This window comes from Panthera leo, chromosome C1, assembly GCF_018350215.1.
Source record: "Panthera leo isolate Ple1 chromosome C1, P.leo_Ple1_pat1.1, whole genome shotgun sequence".
NCBI lineage: Eukaryota > Metazoa > Chordata > Mammalia > Carnivora > Felidae > Panthera > Panthera leo.
In genome coordinates this window covers 136,668,101-136,691,988 of record NC_056686.1, presented here as the reverse complement: position 1 = coordinate 136,691,988, position 23,888 = coordinate 136,668,101, and the positions used below count along the sequence as shown (strand labels likewise).

General features: G+C 36.4%; 1 long non-coding RNA gene across 1 annotated transcript in view; it reads left to right on the top strand.

Annotated features, from left to right (window-relative positions):
- Nucleotides 1-21,639, top strand: part of LOC122227742 — a 310,519-nt gene extending 288,880 nt beyond the window's left edge. The window contains exon 3 of the long non-coding RNA XR_006206209.1: nt 21,572-21,639. This is a non-coding gene — a long non-coding RNA (uncharacterized LOC122227742). The remainder of the gene's footprint in view (nt 1-21,571) is intronic.
- Nucleotides 21,640-23,888: the final 2,249 nt, after the last annotated feature.

The following is a 23,888-nucleotide window of genomic DNA, read 5'->3' as shown; positions in this document are numbered from 1 at the left end:
TTAGTGACTATTGTAAAAGATTTGGGTTTCCTAAATTCAGGATTTCTCTCATGTAATGCAATCTGCTGTGTATGCAGGCGTTACTTGGCCCCATTCACATTGTTTTGTGGGAATTAAGACTTGAACCCAGCTAAAGAAAAAGCTAATAATCTGATTATTGTAGTTTTGTTTCTGTTCTGTTACTGTTCTTTTTTCTGACTTCAGGAATCTTATATCTTCTGCAAATATCCATGAAAATGAGGCAGGGTAATATGTTAGTTGTCAAGTAGGGTAAAATCTTAGACCTTCAACTGTTCAGGGTTTCTCATGAGGTTGCAGTCGTGATGTTGGTAGGGACTATAGTCATCTGAAGGCCTGACTAGAGATGGAAGATAGGCTTTCGAGATGGCTGACTCACATGACTGACAGGTTGATGCTGGCTGTTGTCAAGAGGCCTGGTTCCTTGCCACATGAAATTCTCCCATAGATTGGTCTGAGTATTTTCCCAACATGGTAGCCAGTTTCTCCAGAGTAATTGATCCAAGAGAGCGTAAGGTAGAAAACACAATGTCACATGACCTGACCTCAGAAATCACCCTGCCCCTTCCAAATACCCTATTGACCCCACTGCATAACACATTTACTCCACGTGAGAGATAACTACACAGGGGCATGAATATCACGAGGCAAAGATCATTGCAGTCCATTTTGGACACTGGCTACCATGTAAATCATTCTCAAAAATTCCTACTCTGTGTTTAATGTCTCTGTCCTGACTGAAAGTTATTACAGATCTCTTAGCTGCTGTAGGCATGTTTGTATTTGAATTTGCTCTCTTTATTCTCTTAATGCACATACCCCTAGGGTCACTAATTCCATCTACAGGGAAATGTCAAGTTAAAATTTTTGAGTAATTTGACCAAAAATTGCAATCAGTATGGGACTAAAGATACCTGAAATCTACTTCTTCCAATATTCAAACATTTTCTTTTGGATAAGAAATGTAAAAATGAATTGAGAGCAATAATTTTGAGATCTTCTTATGTAAATTGGATTAACATGTAGGCAAATGCTTACTTAAGTGGCATAATTGAAAGAATGTGTCTATCAAAATATTGTTCCCAGTCTTCTACCAGAATGTCTCTAAAGCATCTACTGTAAAAGTTATTGTTGGAGAGCCATCAGGAAAGTCTATATTTTTGTCTTGATTGATTAAGGCATTACATTTTATCAGAAGGGCAATATATTACCTTGGGCTTTAGTTAATAGTTTTGAAAACCATTTTTAATAACTAATTTATTTAAAATTAAGTTTAATTCCTAAACAGGTATTGTCACCTAATAGCGCACATTTTCAAGATTGATTTTATTTGGAATAGAGACTTGAGAAATTCCAGGGACCTATGTGGTTTTGTGTAGTGGGGTTCTTGGATAGTTTGGTACTATATTCAAAGGTACCTGAAAGAATGACAGTGTCTACTAGAAATTCTGTGCTCTTCTCAAAATCAACCTGAGTTGACCCTAATAGGAGAAATGCACTAGTAATTCACTTTTTAATGAAAGCAAAAAGGAACAGTTGTACAATTATTGTGTAAACAAGCTTGAAGAGCTGTGAATTGCTTCTTTTCTCTTACAGAAGGTTAAAGTATTAGGTGATTGCAACAGTGTGATATTATGGGTAGGAGTATTCTGAGGTTAGAAATCTTATTTAAAAAAAAAGAAAGACTGCCCCCCCCCCCCGAATTTTCAGTGAAAGTATATTTTGTGTTTGTCAGTATTTTGAGCTGAAATGTTAGTTTACATTTATCTGTACTTTAAACTTGTTTCATTCTTTCCTTTTAACTCATTCCTATAACAATTCTCTTTTCTGCAGCGTCCTTGACAGAAAAAGCTATGGAGTTTTTCAAATCCAATAAGGAAGATTAGAAGGGAGACATCCCTCAACCAAACCTCCACCAAAAGACCTCAGATCATTAGTGTATGGGAGATCTTGAGAGCTATTAATCTGATAGAGCATCTGACATCTTAAAGTGCTTTTTTATAGATGCCTGGGATGGGCACTCCGTTTTTAGTGTAAAACAACTGTACAGTCTGAGATTCCTCAGCTCTTTACTGGGAGGGTCAGAGTATGAGTATACTCTTTCAAGGTATCTAAGGAGAGACAGAGAAATGAATTCAATCATACATTGCACACTTGAATCCCCTGGCTGTGACATTGAAACACACTTTTGAATGATGCTTGGCATATTCCCATAAAGCCCTCTAGCTGAGACAGAAACAAAATAGCCATGTTAATCTAGTGCCTGCTGCCAGAGCTGCTGTTTAGTTTCAGTGTTCAACCTCTCTGAATACTTATTGTGGCAATTGAGTGTGGCTTATTCTATTAGATCTCCAGATGTGGGATTGTGGGACAGACTTCAGTAAAGGATAAAATCACAGGTGCTGTCACAAAGTGCCCCTTTCACTTTCTTCTGCCAACTGATGGCTTAGTCTTCCTTTGCCAGTTGTTAATTGTTCTGAAACTGAGGCAATGAGACTAATAAAACTTATTGTCCATGGTTATGGCTCTCCCCTTCCTCTCTCTTCCCCCCGCCCCTTTCCCCTCCAGCCCTCTTTCTCTCCTTCTTTGTATCCATCCCCCATCCCCTTCCCTTGCTAGAGATGAATAAGAGAAGCCCAATTACTTTTGGAAACTGTCTTAACCCAGTTGGAGAAAGAGCCATAGGATAATGGACCCGGGAGATAGGAGAATTAAGTCCCATGATGACATCCTTAGGTCATTCTCCTTGTCCTGCTGAGACTTGCCCTAACTCTAGGGCAGGAATAGCCAATTTCCTCATTAATGAAGCCACTCTGGAGAGGGTTTCTTTTAGTTGCATTTGAAATCATCCACTCTGACACATAGAACATATGAAAAGTAGAGAGGTGAGCAGAGCTGGGCGTGAGTGGTTCCACTTCCTGGCCATCCTTCAGAATTGGCATAGCAGTTGGGAAGGTGGGAAGTATTGAAAGATTTTTATGTAAATATATGTTTTAGAAAGATCAGTTTGTTGGCAGTGACTGAAATAGAAAAATATGTTTGGAAGATAATATTGGGAAAAATCGTGCCCGATCGGTGTTTTTGGTGAATCTTCCATGGCAGATTTAATATTGTCTTCTAGGAGGTCACATCAGAGCCAGCCATTAGGCCCCTGCTCATTCAGGGAGTTCTTCTCTTATTAGTTTAATATAGTAGGTTTCTGGATGAGATTTTGCTTGGAAAAAATAAAAAGGCTTATCATTTAGCAGTACATACTCATTCTGTCATTGTTCCATGATAAACACGATGAGTGCCCCGGAAACTGCTTATCATATGTGATCCATTTCCATCTGCACTTGACTTCTGGCAAGCCTGGCATTGCTTAGTGTTCTCATGTAGCCTACCCCACCCTTTCTGTATGAGGATAAGGTACAGGTACTGCCGTTTCATCTCCTTGTCTTCCATTCTCCTTGCCAATGCCACTTGATAAGGAATATGCCACTTTGTCCACATTCAGTACAGATCTTCAACCTACGTGCATAGCGAGGCTATTTTTTTCTTCCAGGGATGAATTTGGTTCTAAGATCTCAGGTTGCATTATACTGTTAGAAAAACAAACAAACAAACAAACAAACAAACAAAAAACAATTCGTATTTCTATTAATACCAGCTATTTGTCTTTTTTTTTCTCATTTTGAATCCAAGAAGTTTGTTTACTTGTTTGTTTATCTATTTTTGTGGGGGTAGGTGAATGGCAATTTTTCTTGGATCCAATCGAAATGTACTAATTTCCCTTTTTAAGTCAGTAAACTTTCTGCCTAAATAAGAAACAGTAGTCATAGCAGAAGCATCAACAACCACCTTCAGAAAGAGAAAACAAAATGTCCTAATGCAGGATTTTTTATGTAAAACTGAATTGCTTTGGTAAAATATCTACTGGCAAAGCAGAACCTAAACAGCATTTCATGTGCATCCTAAACAGCTTGCCTGAAGTCTGAAGCAACACTCTGCTTATATACTTTCTGAAATCTATCTATATTTTATTTCGTCTTGGAAAAAGATTAAAGAATAGAATTATATTAGAACTGGTGGAGGCATGATCCATGCCCCCTTGATTATATTGAAACATTAAAATGTCATCAGCATGTTAATTTTGTCATCTCAACTGCACGAGATTTATTCAGCACTTCTATCTATTACATTACTGTGGAAACACAATTTATTCTGATTGTGGAAATGTCATAGGCAGCAACTAAAAACATCTGGAATTCTTGGTTTAGAAAGAATGCCTGGTTTCAATAATGCTATTTCTAAATTAACTTTATCTATGAAGAAGGCAGGAATCATGCATTTTTAAATTATTCAAATTGAAATATTCATTTGGCTCACCAATTTTAACTGAGGAGGTCAGAAATTAAAAAAAAATTTGTGGATAAAGAACTGCTGTTTTTTTAATGGTTGGGAAAAATAAAATGATCTCCAGTGAAAGTGTAATTTCAGGAAAATATAGTGACCTGGCTTTTTTTGCTTGTTTGGTTTTCCTCTTCATTATAACAAGAAAAGCTTGACTAAGTCTGTGACACATCTAGGAAGTGGAGGCAAGGGAGAAAGATGAGTAATTAATTCCAAGAAGACCAAAGACAGAATTGTCAGAATGGCACAAAGAAATATGAATTTTGCTTTTACGTTTTACTTTTTCCTCTATAAAAATTGTAAATAGAGTACATTTATTTGCTACTATTGAGGTGAGAGCTACTCCCCTGCTAAGGACTTGTATACAGGGTAGTGAGGGAGTAAAGAAGCAAATGTTGGTTGATGATAGTTTAGGGGTTTTCTCAGTATGCATATCTGCAATGTGTTGTCTAAGATACCTAAGTCTTGAAGCTCCGCAAACTGAAATAAATGCCCGTTGAGTGGCAACAATTGGAACCGACCTAATGTGAGGTTATATTCTTTATCTCATTTACCTAACTATTCATAAATTTACTGGAGAATTACTAATTCTAATTACTAATACAAATATAAGCTGCTGCCGCAGACCTCATGTAGACAGTTTTATGATTCTTTCCTAGTGTAACTTGAAAAATTCCTAGAACTTGAAAAATTCTAAGTTTCACAACACATTTTGTTGACAAAGATTCAGCTAAGTGGATAATGGATCTGTAGTAAATTCTAGCGATACACCTCCCTGACTCTCATCGCTACCAAAGCAGGTTATTTCCAACTTGTGTGGGCTTGACTTCAAAACTTCTGCTGTGAGGCATTATTTGAAACACGTACGCTCGTGTCTTAGCTAGATTCACCTCCAGGTTTCATATCTAGTATAAAACTATTTTGGCAGACTCCATGGAGAATAAATACACTATTATGCTTATTAGATATATGCAGCTGTTGCATTCCTGCTTTTTATTTTTAACACTCTTCTAATTTTGGAATATTTTTAGATTTACAGAAAAGGTACCAAGATAGTACAGAGGAATCCCATATACCATCACCATGTTTCCCTGTCACTTTCCTGCTGTTTTAAAGAAGCTGATCTTACCAAAGCAGGGTGCTCAGATGTGTGCTGATTGGCTAATCAAGTTCCTCTTTTTTAGGCTCTGCACATTGCTTATATTTGTGATCTTTAATTCTTACAACAAGTATGTGAAGTGGATGTTAATTTTTGCACAGTTTAGAAAAGAAAAATGGAGTTCAAGGAAGGAAACTGACTTATCTAGAGCAACATTTCTCTCGCTCTCTCTTTTTTAAAGTTTATTTATTTTGAGAGAGAGAGAGAGAATGAGAACAAGTGGGAGGGTAGCAGAGAGAGAGAGGGAGAGAGAGAATTCTAAGCAGGTTTTGCACTGTTAGCACAGAGCCCCATGCAGGGTTTGAACTCACCAACCAGGAGATCATGAGCCAAAATCAAGAGCCTGATGCTTAAGGGACTGAGCCTCCCTGGTGCCCCTGTGGGGACAGTTCTCCTATAACAGAACGAGGTGTCTAACTTGGGACCTCAGTGGCTGTGAAACACAAATTCTCTTCAAAGCACAGCACTGTCTTCAGCCCCTGCCTTGCTGAGTGCCCCCTGGTCAGCAGAACTTGTCTTCCTCTCTGATGCTCACAGTTTGTCCTCTGGCTGAAGCTACTACACCCCCTCTCAGCTTCCTGGGCCGGGGGGGGGGGGCACTCCTCAGAAAAATGTGGGAGTTTGGGAAAATGGGAAGAGAGCCTATGGAGTTTAGCAAGACAAGGAGCAACAGAGGTAAAAACTAGTTTTGCCACTCTTGAGGTTCAGGAATAAGGCCTTTCACAGCATTTTCCTTTGTTTATGCAAAGGCACCCATTAGCATTGGCATGCATTCTTTGCTTTCTAAGTGAAAAAGAGAAAGGATGGAGCTTTAGAGTCTGCTTTTTTTATGTTGTCTCCTTTTATCGGGAGGAACAAGCTGTAAAATACCCTTAGAAAACCACTTAAGAAGCTAAAAGGAAGAATGGTTATGAGACCCTTGGTTTTTTTTAAACACAGCTTTGTTTGTGTCACTCAAAGGCCTGCTGAAAACAGAATGGGGGAAACTGCTCAGAAGCCTCCAGGGTAGAATTGAGGTAAATTAAGTCTCTCCTCAGAGTTTCTTCCTCTCTGAATCTTAGGCCATCACAATTTGGTTCCCACCCTGGTTAGGAGGGATGTCTGGAGGGCAATAAGGACTGTGTCAGGAAGATAGCTTGATCCTTCTGAGTTAATTTTTTTTCAATAAATATGTCATTATACTTGGCTAAACAGTTCATTGTCATCATTAGAGTAACCCTTGGGGTGCCTGGGTGGCTCAGTAGATTAAGCATCCAACTCTTGATTTTGGCTCAGGCATGATCTCTCAGTTCATGAGATGGAGCCCCTTGTTGGGCTCTGCGCTGGGTGTGGAGCCTGCTTGAAATTCTCCCTCCCCCTCTCCCCTGCTTGTTCTCTCTCTCTCTCTCTCTCTCTCTCAAAATAAATAAACATTAAAAAATAAATAAATAAAAGGAGGGGCACCTGGGTGGCTTATTTGGGTGAGCGTCCGATTTTGGCGCAGGTCATGATCTCATGGATCTTGAGTTCTGGCCTCACATCCAGCTCTGTGCTGACAGTTCAGAACCTGCTTTAGATTCTCTGTCTCCTTCTGCCCCTCCCCCGTGCTCACTCGTTCTCTCTCTCTTTATCAAAAATAAGCATTTTTTTAAAAACAGAATAACCCTCTTTGAACCCCCAAAAGATCTCATATGAAAATGTCACATAGCAATTCCAAGATGGGCTGTGTATAGTTCTGACATCACTAGAGTATATGTGAAATTAGCTTATTTAGTATTTATACGATAGAAATTGGAAAATATTCTTGTGATATTTACAGAGAATAATCCACTTGAAACATCCCAAATATGTCCATATTTCTTCCTATATTAATAATTAAAGCAGCATTGGGCCCCTGGGTGGCTCAGTCGGTTGAGCATCCGACTTCGGCTCAGGTCATGATCTCACAGTTGACAAGTTCAAGCCCCGCGTCGGGCTCTGTGCTGACAGCTCAGAGCCTGGAGCCTGCTTCAGATTCTGTGTCTCCCTCTCTCTCTGCCTCTCCCCCGCTCCTGTTCTGTCTCTCTCTATCTCAAAAATAAAGATAAACATTAATTTTTTTTTAAATAATTAAAGCAACATTGATGAAAACAGGTGTTTCTGTGGCTCTGAGGCTCCTACTGTCTGGTGGCTCTGTGTCTTCATGACATGGTTTCCAGGGTCATCATGAAGGGCCAAAATGTGGGAATCCCATTAGGGACATTTTTATAGGACATTCTTGGGTGTCACTTGTATCAATTCTTTCTATGCTATATTAGCCAGATGTGAATTGTACTTTATGTGGGCATCCAGAAAGAAAAAGAAACTGGTATGGTGAAGAGCTCACTAGTCTCTGCCATACTTATCAAGTTAAAATAAATTCTCATTTTAGTCAAAATTTCTCCTGCCTCTTAATTCTTATAAATCAAATCTCTTTTTTTCCTCCATATTTCATCCTAATGTATCCTTTTATCCTTTTTTTATTTTTATTTATTTTATTTTTTATTTTATTATTTTTTATTTATTTTTTCAATCTCTTTATTTTTATTTTTTCATCTCTCCCACCTTTCTCTTGCTTGATTTCAGTTTTCTTATGTACTATACCCAGGTCACTGAGTTAGCCAGGCAGCCCTCTTTCCATTACCCATAGTAACCTCACTTCCTCGTTCTGCCACAGCTGCCCCTCCAGTCTTTCATACTTGTGTAAGTGAACTTACGTGAATTCTCGTTCCTGGGTGAAGCACAAGTAGAAACCACACCAGGCAGAGTTGTCTCACAAATTAAGCTTTATTTGCAGCAAATAAGCAGATCATAGAGAATAACTTCCAAAGCTGAGACTTCCTGAGCAACAGTGAATGGGTTCCTTTTATTTAGGGTTCGGATGAATATTTGGATAGGGATGCCTTGTCATCATATGTTGACAGGCATAAGATTGTGCATATGCCTTAAGGAAACATGCCTATCCATACGTTGGTTATTATGTAAATGAGGCTTGTGCTTCTCCTTGGGGTTCAGCTGGTGACACCTGGACAATCTAATCTTCTGCTTTCTCCACTTTTGTCCCACATGGAAAACACCACCACTACCACCACCACCGGCAACAACAACAGAAACTCAGTAGTCCTTATAAACCTGTTTCCAACCTCTGCCAAACCCTAATAATACTGTTTGGCTATTAGTGATTTGGGATCAATTTACTTTTTCATTTTCCATGGCAAATATTTCAGACTTTGACAATTTATTTCATTTATTTGTTTACTACCTGCCTTAACATCAGAAGGTCAATTTTTTTTTAAAAGTACATGCCATGTTCCCCACATTTTATCTCTAATCAGTATGGCCCTGCTTTGTTTCCGAAGACTCTTCTGCTCAGACTGCTCCTGGCCCTTACTTCCTTACTTCTTTCCTTATCTCTTCTCCATTCTCCATCTACTTCTTCTCCCCATTCTGTATCATGTTCCCTTTATGGAGGAAAACTTTGATTCATCCTTCAAAATGCACCTGAAGTATCACCGTTTAGTCTGCTCTGGCTGCTGTAACAAACCACCACAGACTAGGTGGCTTAAACAACAGAAATTTATTTTCTCACTGTTTCGGAGGCTGGGATGTCCAACGTTAACGTGCCATCAAGCTAGGTTTTATTCTGAGGCCTCTTCTCTTAAATTGTAGGAGGCTACCATCTCAGTGTGTGCTCACATGGCCTCTCTGTGAGCCTGTGGACAGAGAAAGAGAGAACAAGTTCCTCTGGTGTCCCTTCTCCAAAGGATCAGAGCCCCACCTTTGTCGTATCATTTGACCCTAATTACTTCCTTAGAGGCTCCGTCTGTAAATACATCCACATTAGGGGGTTGCCTCACCATTGCTTACAATTTCAGCATAATAACCTTTTGACTGTAGCCACACAAATGTGACCCTTGAAAACAATCTGTGTCATATTTTAGACTATGTTCGCCTTTTCAACTTCACCAGATGAATTTTAGAGGGCTGCGACAATCACCTTTACCATCACTTCCCAGTGATGCATCCTTTGAAATGAGGCAGGAAGAGTCTGTGCCCATATAATTTTGAATAGTGTGTTGCACTGTCATCATACTTTAAAGTGTTTTCTTAGGTATCCTCTCTGGAGTATGAGCTAGATAGAGATGGAAATCATGTCTTAGTATCTTTTGTGTCATGTTCAATAGCTAGTACTAAGTCTGCAACAGAGTAGGCTCTCAATAGCTATTTTTTGATCAATCCACTGATCCACCAGATCCTGAAAGTCAGCCAAATGGTAAAAGAAAGATTATGTTATGGGTCATATAGCTTAATAGCAAGAATGATGCATTTTATTGGAATTATTTTGATATCGATTCCCTATATATGGCATGTACTCATTCTTCAACGGAATGTTTAATTCAGCTCAGTTCTGTGATCACTTGGGGAAAATACCATTTGTAAACACCAGCTTAAGTACAGGTATAAATTCCTCAAGAACTAAAATAGAAAAATTTGAGTATGTTCATTCCATTGAGCTTGTGTATCTCAAAAGGTTGCTAGCATAAAACTGCTAGAATTGGAAGCTTACTGTGGATTGAGCATAGTATCTAGAGTTATAGCTATTTATTTCAAGAGGCCTGGGCAGTTCAAGCATATGTTTTAAGGCCTTAAAGCTCTATTCCTTTTTGTCATCATTTGAGTCCTGGCCTGATTCAAGTTATTTTTTTTCTTTTACCAATTACATCTTGGAATTGTAGAGTAGATTTTTTTTTTTAGGTTGCTGTTTGTGATTATTCTTACTACTTCATCAACTCCATAGTTGTCAGAAAGGCATTTTTGCATGAAATTTAATTTCTGCAATGAAGGTTGAAAAATTATCTTGTCTCATCAATAAGGAAAACTCTACCACATCCCCCACCCCTGTTTTCTGTCAGAGCAAAATAATCTCTTGAATTATCTGTATAAAATATTTTGCATTGTTCTGGCAATGATCTGGCTCCATCCCTGGGTAGGAAATTGGGCATGTGTGGCTAGGCATCCAGAGGAATATGTTTACCAATGAATTATCTTCCAAGGTTTTGACACCACCATCAGTTATGCCAGATGCAAATCATTTACTCTCTGTCAGTTCAAATACACAGTCTTGTTTGGATGACTTAAATCTATGCTGGCACCAAAATATAGCAAGCAGTATTGCTCAACTTTTGAGTTGAAAGCATAGACAAATGTATACAGCGCCAAAACATGGAAATAATACAATGTAGGGTGAATTTTGTTAAGTGTTACTTAATGTTAGCATAGCATGAGATTGTCAAAGGAGTAGTGACATATCCTATTGAGAAAAGGAAATGTTCTTCTACAATGGTAGACATAAATGTTTGACATAGAGTTTTAAGATGACTGTCAGTTCTGTATAGCCCACAATTCTGCCAGATCTCATAAAGTAAAAAAATGAAACTCCTGGTAAATACCTCAGGAAAATGCCATATTAAATTTTGGGATTTTGTAATAATGACTTCAGTGCTTCAGTATTTCAGAGAGTTTAGCATCACGTCTATAGACCATGAACTGGTGGATTAATGGTCTCAAGAGTTAAAAAGTTATGACAGATTTTTCTTTATTCTTTCTTATTTCTGAATCAAGGCAGATCATGGTACAAAAATTGAGATTATTAAATCACTTATTTTTTGGCTTTGGCATAAAGACAGCTGAAGTAAACAAAGTTGACCAATATTTGACTTACTGAATAGATACAATTTCTGTTTGTATAAAATAATGGGAGAATTTAATAAAATATCCCAACTGAGGACTATGGGTTTAGATCACACACAGACCATTAAATTAGAAAACACAAATCTGGCTGGCTCAGTGGGTTGAGCATCAAGCTTCGGCTCAGGTCATGATCTCATGGTTCGTGAGTTCGAGCTCCTCATTGGGCTCACAGCTATCGGTGCAGATCCCACTTAGGATCCTCTGTACTTCCCTATTGATTCCCTATATATGGCATATACTAATTCTTCAATGGAATGCTTAATTTAGCTCAGTTCTATGATTTGGAGAAAATAACCATTTGCAAATACCAGCTTAAGTAATACATAAATTACTCAAGAACTAGAATGGAAAAATTTGAGTATGTTCATTCCATTGAGCTTGTATATCTGCTCCCCCACCCATGCTCCTCTCTCAAAGATGAATATTTACTAAAAACAAAACAAAACAAAAAACAGAAAGAAAATCCAGATTTGAATATTAGTTCCACTTTCTTATCTATGAAACAGGAAGGATACTTCCTAACTTATAAAGACAGTGTATTGATTTAAAACTTGAAGGATAGGGGTGCCTGGGTGGCTCAGATGGTTAAGCATCTGACTTCGGCTCAGGTCATAATCTCACCATTTGTGAGTTCAAGCCCCACATCAGGCTCTGTGCTAACAGCTCAGAGCCTGGAGCCTGCTTCAGATTCTGTGTCTCCCTCTCTCTCTGCCCTCTCCCTCTCACACTCTGTCTCTGTCTCTCAAAAATTAATAAACATTAAAGCATTTTTTAAATGTGATGGATAAGTATGCATATGTTTATGTACACACTTATGACAACTGGCAGTTATTATAAACATACATCAGGTCATATGGATTTTAATTGAGCTGAGTAGTCAAGATAATTGTAAAAAAAAATACTTCCTTTTCTTAGGTAGAACAAGTCTTACCTAATTTAATGTTTCCCTGGCTTCTTTGACTTTGGCCTATGCTTCCCAGTTAGATTTAAATTGGGCTAAGTAATCACATTTCTAGTTATATATTTTCTCAGAGTCAGAACTTACAGAGCATCCCCGGATCTAGCAATGGAAAAAAACACACATTAGTGCCAGAAAATGTTTATGTTACATAAATCTTTTTAAATGTTTTTGTATAAAATGGTTACACAAAATAAATAAGTGGACCATGGAATTATTTTAGAATGTATATATTTATGATTTAAGAGCATTTCACTTTTCCTTGGTCAAGATACTATTTTCACTAGTTGCTCATCAACCAGGATGGTAGTTCTCAAACAGAGATTTTTTTTTCCCTCTGGGGGATGTTGGTAATGTCTGGAGAGGCATTTTTAATTTTTATAACTGGTGCATGGAGGGGTATCACTATCATGTAGTGGATACAGATCAGCGATTCTATTAAACATATCATAATACATAAGACAGTCCCTACAATAAAAATTGTCTGGTTCCAAATGTCAACGGTGCTGCTCTTTAGAAACCACTTCTATCAGGTTTCTTCTATCATACAGACATGGAGTTTCTCATTTCAGAACTAGTAGAAGACTGATTTAGAGATGATAGAATGTATTTGAACACATTTTCAGTCACACACAGGTAACAGGTTTCAGAAGGAAGTCACACACAAATTATCCTTGCCTACAGACAATGAGCACGCAGTATGAGAAGTTCAAGCCTTCTAATTTGTACACGTGGGAGTGTAATATTTTATAACTTTATTATTCCTGGTAGAGAAGGAACTTCATACACCTGTTGATAGATAATTTTCTGCAATCAATTAAAAACAGTTCTCTTTGATTATCCATAAGTAGGTTTCACTTTATAATACATATTTTTATTTGAAAGATTGTAGAAAATATTTTCTAAACTGAGCCTTGACTCTCATCATTATAATAAGTGAAAACTAGAGAAGATCAAGAAATCCATCTACTTCTTCATTTTATAGCTGAGAAAATTGGGAAACGACGAGGCTGAGCAACTTTCCCAGGGTTATAAAGTTTGTTGCACATGGTGTCAGGACCATATTTCCAGTCCAGTCAATTAATTGCCAATATTTTCATTTTAATGCTGTCATTCATCATATATGCATTTAAGTTCATTGCCTATTTTTCAAAGAACTGTCTTGGGTCTCTCCTGCCTCCCTGTCACAACTCATCTTTACATTTATTTTTGTCTGACAGTTTTTTCTCCTGGTTTCTTTTAGGTCAGTGAAGCCAACAGTACAAAACCTTTAATTTGATACCTTACCCTAAAGCCTTTCCATGGGCTTTTATACCAAACCAGACTCCCCTAGATTTAAGAGGTGTGGAAAAGCTAGATTAAGGTGTCTCAGGCTAGCTACTCTTCTATTTGGTCAGATTGTGAAATGGCCTGTGCTGCAGAGTTCGCCCATCACTAGAGGAAAAAGCTCTTCTCATTTGTACCGGTTTAACTTACAGGGATTTTAGTGATCCACGAAACAAGTGAAATTTAAGATACACATCTTAAGCCCAGTTTGTAAAGGCTTGCGCTTTCAATAACAAAACTCACAGTGACAGTGATGTATGGTTTTCTTTATGAGACCTGAAAACTGATGGATATGTGATCTTATAAATGCTTAGACAAACTAATGCACATAATTATATTTTCCATTTGAAGTCTATTGCTAGGCATTCTAATACAATATCATTAGTTGAAATGGCCACGATGATACAGCTTGGGCAGTTTGTCACGGTAATTACAGGGTGATTATTTTTGACTGGAATAAAGATTTCAGTTTTAGTATGGTGGAAAGCATCATCACAAATTACAGTCTTGGAAAATAATAATAAAAACTTTAAGATTTTAATGCATTCTGCAGCATTATTCCAAAATAATTTCTCATTAAGGAAAATGTCCATAAATTGGATAAATAAATTATTTTTAAAGTGATTAAAATATAGCTTTGCCAAAAGGATCCCACTTATCTCATTAATGGTTCCTATGTATAAAAATGTCGACATTAGATAAAATTTGAATGTGGTAAATAAGGCTTATGTCATAATTAACAACCTTTGAAGAAAGGATTTTTTTTTTAAGCAGACACAAAAGTACGGCATTTATCTTCACTATTTTCAGAATGGTTGATTAAAGTAGACAGTGTCCTAACATCTATATTGAAAACTATATTAATCAATTGATTAATCATGCAACATTAATCAAAAGCCTCCCTAAGTGTTTTAGTATCTGAGCAGCTCTTAGTATTTTCTATCAGATCCCTTTTAAGGTGTCCATTAAAAAGATTAAATTTGGGTGGTAAATACTGAGGGGTTGTGGAACTTGAGGCTTCTCACTGGAAGGTCACAGACACCGCTCATTAGTGCTACTTTTAATGGGATAAGAAGCAAAAGTTTTGAATATGTGACTAAATCAATTAATCAGTCCCGCAGTTGACTCATTGCAGTAAGCAGTTTAATATTTGCCGAATTGGCACCAGGGCCATCTGGGTGATTTGTCCTCAGTGGGTTGGCTTAAACCGAAGAACACTTTTTACTTAAGAGTTTAAATTGAATGGCAAAAAAAAAAAAAAAAAATGAAGCCGCAACTGCTATTCAATATGTTGGTTTGTACAAACTAGTTAAAAGTCAGCCTTTATTATTAAGAATGTATTCAAATGATCTAGGGTGCCCTGTACAATGAGTGTAAAACGTCCTATTACTGGAGTGGATGGTTCAAAATCAAATGAATTATTTCAGTGTTTAGTGAGATTCGATTGAACTTCATAGTACACTCTCAAGCTTACTAATCAGCTGTAAATTTCAACATTGGTGATTTATAATTGGTTTAGTTCTTAGATTTCTAAACTCTTTTACATGTAATATTAGTGAAGCAAATTTGTGCAATAAATATGGAGAATGTCAGCATCAAAAAACAAAATTAGTATAGTTTAGATAAAGACAAATGTAATAACTATTGGGCAATAAATAAAATTATTTATCATATTTTCAGAAGTCACAGCTCTATTATCTTTTGTGTCTCATATCTTTCTAATTTTAAAAAGCAACACTTTTCAATATATCTGTTTATTTTGATCATTTTCCCATATAAGAAATGGTAGGTTCGGCAAACTCTGTTGATCTTACAATCCTTTTCGTTTACTTGACAGAGATTTTCTTTCTACTACTGAATAAGTGATCATAACGACATTCAATGAAATTAAATCTTGTCAATTTTTTCTGGATAGTTTTGCCAGCTTTTCAAACAGAATCCAAACCTATAGACATTTAAAAGCATGGTATGGCCCATCTGTTCATCCCTGCTGTTGCTTGAGGAAAGATTCTGTAGTCGAGACAGTTCCCAGAGTTTGTGCAAAGGACTTTATGATTTGGGCAATCTCTAGCTATTGCTGTTTTTCAACAAAATGATTAGGTGGTAGTTTTAAAATTTGCAAATATGTCCTGAAGCTTCAGCAATAGAAACACATATCTAGATAACTAAATTTAATATATGCTGAATATCTTCAGCTTCAAAAGATGCTTGTTTTCTTCTCTGCCAGTTGCTCAGAGTGAAACAGATATTTTGTTATATATGCTGCCCTGCTGCTGGTGCTCATCTGCAAAAGGATGACGATTGGGAGATAGAGAGGCATGCTTCATCTTTGCGCTTCTCTTTTGCATAAAGTTACCTAAAGAAAGGCAGCTACTTTTTAAAAGACAGTTACCTTTATGATGTATTATGTAATGACACAAATTCTTAAGAAATAACTTTAGGTTTTTATTTAGCATTTAGTACTACAGAAAAAGAATTTAGATAATGCATTTTACCTCCCAAAGTTGATTTCTTACCCTTCTTAGTTCTTTGTTTTCAGCAGAATAGTGCTTAAAAGAGAGTTACAGAATAAATCTAATTATAAGGCATTATAAAAAATTGGTTTCTTTTAGCATGCACAATCTACATTATAATTCTAAGTGTGCCTTTTGGTATGAAGTATCTGAATAATATTCTTAGTTGATTACTATTTAGAGCTATTCAGGTACACACCAAATGCTCTAAATCTTTATTTTGTTCTCTGTTATCAAATAATTACATGAAAAAGAAACATGTCTAAAAATAATCAGAAATAGATTTGGTTATGTCTCCATGTATATATTGTTTCATATTTGAGTTATATTTTCATTTTGCTATTGACGTGAAGCTTGGTTGCCTTCAGCGGGGAAGGAAATATAATCTGCATAATTCCCATTAGTTCTTCATTGGGTAAATGCATTTTGATATTCTATAGTAGGTTGGTTTGTGGCTAATCATTTTTGTACTTAGCAGCAGGTGTTACTTCTATATTGAAAAACTAGTACACATTTTAGAAATCATGGGTATAATTTAGCCATAAAACACCTAAGTTTCAGGATCCATCATTTCATTAAATAAGTTCACTGGAAACAAGAAAAGCAATTAGTTGCTAATAAGATCATTGTTTCATTACCTGAGTTAACTTTTATACTATTCAGAAAGCATTTTAGAGACAGATTCGTTTTTGGTGGTGTTCTTATGGTGTAATAGGACTACCTGACATCAAATATTCTGACGGAGCCCGATTTCCCAAATGTTGCCTTGGGGCAGCTTTTTAGGGAGGGCACAATTTTGAACACAAGAAAGTATTATATGTTGGTAACATTTTGGTTTATGGATTTTAGCTAAGATTTATATTTTAAACATTCTTACAAGAATATCCATTTAAAAGTAGATGACTCTAGGGGTATCTGGGTGGCTCAGTCAGTTGAGCGTCGATTTCAGCTCAGGTCATGACCTCACAGCTTGTGAGTTTGAGCCCCGCGTCAGGCTCTGTGCTGACAGCTCAGAGCCTGGAGCCTGCTTCAGATCCTGTGTCTCCCTCTCTCTCTGCCCCTCCCCTGCTCATGCTGTCTCTGTCTCTTAAAAATAAAATGAACATTAAAAAAAAATTGAAAAAGTAGATGTCTCTAGTTTTCAACGTGATTACCCCTTAATAGAATTCAAAATTGTGTAATTCTGTGACTGCAGGCATAAACTATTGGTGATTGTGAGTGAAAACCCTTTTGTTCTTTATACCACTCCTCAGACCTTTAGGAGGAGGACCTAGGAAAATTATAGAACCACTTCCATGACCTCATTTTTTAAAAATTTTTTTTTAACGTTTATTTATTTTTGAGACAGAGAGAGACAAAGCATGAATGGGGAAGGGGCAGAGAGAGAGGGAGACACAGAATCCGAAACAGGCTCCAGGCTCTGAGCTGTCATCACAGAGCCCGACGCGGAGCTTGAACTCACGGACCGCGAGATTGTGACCTGAGCTGAAGTCGGACGCTTAACCGACTGAGCCACCCAGGCGCCCCTGGGGACCTCATTTTTAAGAGAAGTGATATGACAGACGTATCTGCCTCACTGTTTTCTGAGGATCACATGAGGTACAGGAATTAATATCATTTTGAAAACTGTCAGTTATGAAAGAAATGTAAATTTGTATTATTATGTTTAATTATTACTGATTGTGTTATCATGCTATCAATGAGGGCCTTTATGTATTGTTTAGAGCACTACTCCCTCAGCTGAAATCTCCGTTCCTGGAGTCCTGTTGCCTTATTTCTTCACAACTTTCCTCTTCAACTTATTGTGTGGATTTGCTCAAGTGACCCAAATTCTCTGTACCTCATTTTACTCATTTGTAAATAGATAATAATATCTAAATTATAAGGTTACCAGTAGGACTAAATGAGTTAATACAAAGAGAGCTCTGAGAACAAAGAGAGCTCTGAGACCAAAAAATGCTGAATCACTGTTTTTGTTGTTGCTCCTGCTACCAGGATCTTGTGATCTGTCCATAATGAAGTTACCACATTCCTTTCCATTCAAATTTCTTGTGCTATAGGCTTGAGTCACGACAGAAGGAGAACTGTGAAAAGAAGCTCCCCAAATGTGTTTTTAAAACATAGTTCTTTGGGGGTGCCTGGGTGGCTCAGCTGGTTAAGTGTCCGACTTCAGCTCAGGTCATGATCTCACAGTCCGTGAGTTCGAGCCCTGTGTTGGGCTCTGTGCTGACAGCTCAGAGCCTTGAGTCTGCTTCAGATTCTGTGTCTCCCTCTCTCTCTGCCCCTCCCCTCTCTGCTCTGTCTCTTTCTGTCTCAAAAATAAAGAAAAACATTAAAAAAATTTTTTAAAAAAAGTAGTTCTTATATTTCTCCATAGTAGTTAACTCCTTTTTCTGTACTAGTGGCCTCAAAAGACAAAAGGAAATATGAAGTGAAATTTATCCTGACTGTTCCAGATAATACAGAATTTTCCCTCCAAACATTCAGCCAATGGATTTATTCCTGGGCAATAACTTACTATATAATAAGGACAGTTCTAAACATGTGGCTCCTATCTATAAATGAAAGTGAAGTGAACTTGGTCTATGAAAGATTTGTTTTGATTATAGTCAAAACCATACTTATATAGACAAAATGGTGGAACAAGAAATCTGGAATTTGGTTAAGTGGTAATTCTTTTTTTTTTTAAGTTTATTTATTCATTTATTTTGAGAGAGAGAGGGAGAGGGAGGAGCAGAGAGAGAGGGAGAGAGGGAGAATCCCAAGCTCCACACTGCCAGAACAGAACATGAAGCAGGGCTTGAACTCACAAACTATAAGATCATGACTGAGCCAAAATCAAGAGTTGGACACTTAACTGACTGAGCCACCCAGCCACCCCTAATGGGTAATTCTGATTGAATGTAGTCATCTCAGTAGCTATTGATCTCTAGTCTTTCCATAGGTAGAGCAGAATTGCCTGATTTTCTACTGAGGTAGAGAATCCACCAGTCTAGTTTACTATAGACACCCATGGAATTTATCCTCCCACTACTTAATTCTGCTAACATTCTCTGACCAAACGCATGCCCTTTTCTTTTCACTGTGTTTTTTATGTTCTCTTCATCCAAATGTCATAGTGATCTGAAATTTCTTGAAGGCTGAAAGTCAGGAATAATGGAACAATTTCTTATGTTAAAGATGTGTTTTCTTCTAAACCAATTTCCTTTTCCGAAGAATTTGTGCATTCCATGTACCTCGGCCTGGAGAGGGCTGATAGTTCTCTAGGAGTCATTTAATATGATAATCATGTGATAAATATATATCACATTTCAGGGGCACCTGGCTGGCTCAGTCGATAAAGCGTATGACTCTTGACCTTGGGTCATGAGTTCAAGCCCCATGTTGGTCATAGAGCTTACTTCAAAAATAAATAAAGACATAGATGCTTACATACATTTTTACATAAATTTCCTTTAATTCACTGTAGCATTAAGAAAATTATATCTCAGCTTTCTACTGAAAAATAAGCCTAACTTGTAATCCAGTTCTATACAAGGGAACATCTTCTCTTAAACTTATATTTAGTTTTATGGGGTGCCTGGCTGGCTCAGTCACTAGAGCATGCAACTCTTGATCTCAGGGTTGTGAGTTCAAGCCCCACATTGGATATAGAGATTACTTAAAAATAAAATCTTAAAGAAAGTATTTAGTTTTATTCTTGATAGTTCCCAAAATCAGTTAACTAGAAAGGGAACACTGAGAGCAATGAACAATGGTAATTGATCAAAAGGATTATGGATACAAGTAAATAAGACAAGAAAGTAACTAAATAGCTATAAGCTAATTCTATATTTTTCAACATTTAAGAAAAAAAAACCTCATCTTTCTGGTGACTTGTAAGCTTCTTTCATTGAATCAAGGGTGAAGAGGAAAGAAGAAATTCTAAAATATTAATCATATAATTAGACTGCAATATTTAGTTATTATTAGACTTTTTATCTATTAAGATTGAGAAACAGAAAGGTTTAGAAGACTATAGTAATAATAGCATAGGTTTACTTATTTATTCTAAATTCTGAAATATTTAAAAATATTTCTAAATGCTGTTTGTTGAGTTTGTAAACTCACATCAAATTTCAGATACTTGCAAACATTTGTAAAACATCTCTGAGAAATCTCTCCCCTCAGCTTGCAGAAAAGACCATTTATTTTAATTTTACTTTTTTTAGCACAAAAATACCACCAGTTGTAAAAAGATATTTGCTCCTTCTTAGAACACAAAAATGTTTATTGAAACAAAAATAAGATAATTTTTAAAAACAGGAATAAAATTCATGTTCTCAATGACTGCAAGTATAATTCAATTTTTAAATTATTTTTATTCTGTGAACATTTTTTATTACCAACATATTACAGAAAAGTTACTAATTGTCTTTGTTCGGTTGTGTGTTTCACATAAAAGTATCTTATTTAATTTCTGTAACAACCCTATTGATAGGAAGCAATATCTTCATTTTATAGAGAATTACAGGTAGTAGTTAATTTTATTAACCATGTACATATCATCTGATTTCAAAATCCTTGCTTTTGTCTCACTTAACCCTTATTCTATATTACAAAATAAACAAATGAATACACAGTGCTCTGAAAATTTCAGTTTCCTTAGAATACTTGTTAGTTTTATTGCAACTTTTTACTGAGTGGAATTCCATTTGTGACTGTTTCTTCTTTTTCTACAAATTGTGTCACTTTGTCTTTAAATACACTCAATACTTTCCGATTTACCCATTAAAAGTCACATACATTACTTTTAAAGACAAAATTCATGTGTATGCTTAAGCCTAAGAGAAAATCTAAGGAAATATATATGTTAGTAAGTCATTTTATTATGTCAGATGTTTTGGTTATTAGGATTTTTAAAAATCCATATACTCTGCCTGCTCCATTTTTAGGTACAATTACAAATTAAATTTTATTCCTGTGTACTTTGATAGATACATTAAAGTGTCTTTCTTCCTGGATTTTTTTTTTTTTGTATGAATAATGATGAATACAAACCACAAACTAAATGAGATTATTATAACTAAATTAGGTGTACAAAACATCCAATGGTAAACCTTAATTTCTCTTACCAACATGCTTTTACTACTACCTTGGTGAACTTGTTTTTAATCAGAGCATATCAATGACATTTGCAAAGAAGTACCATTATTTTAACTGGAGCCATGAGCCTACCTACAGTAATGGCATCCTGTCCAGTTCTGATCCCAAACTCAATCTATTAAACCCCTGAAAGTTTGCTTGTTAATTATTGCCAAGTAAAATTTTCATTTGCTCCGAAATTGCATGGTGAATATAGTTATTACAATTAAGTTTATATTAGAAATTGGCACTAGAGGGAGCTAAGTAATTGTATCATTTATGTGTTTAGGGGAAATTGAACATTCATTTAAAAACTTGTATTTTTTTTTTCAGAACCTGCTGATTTTACAAATATGGCAGCTATGCCTCAGCAAATTATAAGCAATAATGAATTAGTTAATTTTCTTCAGTGAAAACTGCTATGGTAAGATTATTAAATTACTGTATTTCTACTTAGTGAAAGTAGCTACCAGTCAGTAAATTAGGATTTCTAGGACTCTTTGGGGAAAGGGATTATTACTATTATCCATGTTTATCATTATTTTGGCCCTAACAGAATTAAAATGCTCATAGTACCATGTTAAAATACAATATTTTGTTCCCAAATTTATGGTTTGATAAGAAAATGTCTTTATTGAATAGGATCTCAGTGTTTTTTCTCAGATGAGAAAACAATTTTACTCTTATGATACAGTCTAGGAATTTAGTTGGTGCGATTACTTTGAAGGGCTGGTTCTGTTTAAGAACAGCGTTCTTCCCCAATGAGCACAGCCTATGGTGAGTTGGTAACATTGTGCCATATCCTGCTTTTATACTTATCTCCGCAATTCATAAAAGTCTGTTTAGGTGTGCAGAGGTAAAAGCTGCAGGATGCTTTTATTTACATGAACTAAAGAGCTAAAAAACAAATATTTAATCCCATGTATTTTCACGTTGACTCCCTGAAAACACATTTGAAAACAGCTTGTATTAAGTCAATATTGTGGGGAGAAAATGGGACGTTTTATCCTCCCCGTCATATTACTTAGGTGGTCACGGCCAAAAAGGCACACATTTTACACATCCTTATGTGAGTTTGTCCTCTTACAGACAATGCATATGGGAATTTGTTCTTTTTTTCACAGGTCTTATGAAGGAAAAATATGGTTTAGATGTTAAAAAAAAAAAGGTTTCGTTCACATACGATTCTACTTTGAAAATACAATGATGTTGAAAATAGTGATGTAAAACTCCTGATTTTTTTTTTATGGTGAAATCCTTTTAGCTAATATTTTATTATAGATTTGAATTGATACACCAGTGTGCAAAGTGAAGTTTCTAGCTTTTTTTCTAGTGGATCAAATGAGGAAACCCTCTGCCTTTAACTACCTCTGCACAGGTTTAGCTTTAATATAAACGTGAATTTTAGAGAAAATAAATGTAAAAAGTAGAAAAAAATTATAGCTGGGCTATACATTATGTGATAAACCACAACTCTGATTTCTTTCTGTTTGCTTCACTTATTTCCTTTATGAAAATGAAGCATTGCTTAACTTTGTTTTATTTTTATGATTTGAATTATTAGCATATTATCTATCTCAAAGGAATATCATAATTGAGGTTAGCCTTATAAGAGAGGTTAGCAAGTAGCATTTTTTTTTTAATTTTTTTTTTTAACGTTTATTTATTTTTGAGACAGAGAGAGACAGAGCATGAACAGGGGAGGGGCAGAGAGAGAGGGAAACACAGAATCCGAAACAGGCTCCAGGCTCTGAGCTGTCAGCACAGAGCCCGACGCAGACCGTGAGATCATGACCTGAGCCGAAGTCGGACGCTTAACTGACCAAGCCACCCAGGCGCCCCAGAAAGTAGCATTTTAAAGACAGGATTTGGGGGGTACCTGGTGGCTTAGTCAGTTGAGCATCTGATTCTTGATTTCAGCTCAGGTCATAAACTCAGGGTTGTGAAGTTGACTCCTGAGTCAGGCTCCATGCTGAACGTGGAGCCTGCCTGGGATTCTCTTTCTCCGTTTCTCTCTCTGCTGTTCCCCTGCTTGCACTCCTTCACTCTCTCTGTCAAAAAACAAAAAACAAAACAAAACAAAAACAGTATTTTGGAGAAGAAGGAAGGCTTGTATATGGAATACCTAGGACATCTTTTAGATCTCTAAATTAGTGTTTAAAAAACTGTAATGTACATGCTGATCACCTGAGGCTTCTTAAAATGAAGATTCCATTTCAGAAGATCTGGGTTCTTCATTTTTAACGAGTTCCCTGTTATTATCTGTGGACCACACTTAGAATAGCAATAGTCTTCACTTTCCTTAATCCTGATATGTGTTGCTCTGGCTTGAAATGAGAATTTAGAGCAAAGGAAAGTTGGAATCTAGAACCAAATGATGGCCCTGATACAGTAAACCTGAGATGCCAATTATAGTTGCTCTTGCCCTTTGTGAGCATGTTAGATGTGCAACACTGACAACATACAAGAACAGTGAGTGTGCAGGCACAGGGCCATCTGCAAACCATTTACACTGTGTAGCTGTAAAATTCCTTTGATTCCACAATATGTAGAAGATACCATAATGTTATCTTTTAAGAATTTCAATAACTTTAAAATCCTTCTTATGAGTAGATAAATCCATTTCACACGGAGGTGTGGGAGATCTCAG